General features: G+C 54.5%; 1 protein-coding gene across 1 annotated transcript in view; it reads right to left on the reverse strand.

Annotated features, from left to right (window-relative positions):
- The window catches only part of ADCK2 (aarF domain containing kinase 2), a 10,352-nt gene that overhangs the window by 8,984 nt on the left and 909 nt on the right, over nucleotides 1-459 (reverse strand). The gene's annotated exons all lie outside the window — the stretch shown is intronic.

The raw sequence follows: 459 nt of genomic DNA on the forward strand, positions 1-459 counted from the left end.
GTCTGTTTTGAATCATAGAAACATTGAATATGCTGAGCTGGACGGGACCCATCAGGATCATGGAGTCCGACCGCCGGCCCTGCACAGGACACTCCAGGAATGACACCGTGTACCTGAGAGCGTTGTCCAAACGCTTCTTGAGCCCTGTCAGGCTTGGTGCTGTGATCACTTCCCTGGGGAGCTGGTTCCAGTGTACAACCACCCTCTGGGTGAAGAACCTTTCCCTAACACCCAGCCTCAGATCAGCTGATAGAAATCGTGTTGCAGGTTTGAGGCATTCGTGGCCAGGTGCTCCCGCGCGATGAGTGTGTGACCCGATCAGCCTCGGGAAGCCGTGGCAGTGACAGGTGCTGGGTTGATAGCAAGTCAGGACTTTCTACGTTTCCTCGGAAATCTTTCAGTTTGCAACCAGAACGGCGGGTTTTCACTCAGCTCTGCTTTTTCCTGCTGCCCTCGACA

Source organism: Corvus brachyrhynchos, unplaced genomic scaffold (genome assembly GCF_000691975.1).
Source record: "Corvus brachyrhynchos isolate BGI_N302 unplaced genomic scaffold, ASM69197v1 scaffold209, whole genome shotgun sequence".
In the NCBI taxonomy this organism is placed as follows: Eukaryota; Metazoa; Chordata; class Aves; order Passeriformes; family Corvidae; genus Corvus; species Corvus brachyrhynchos.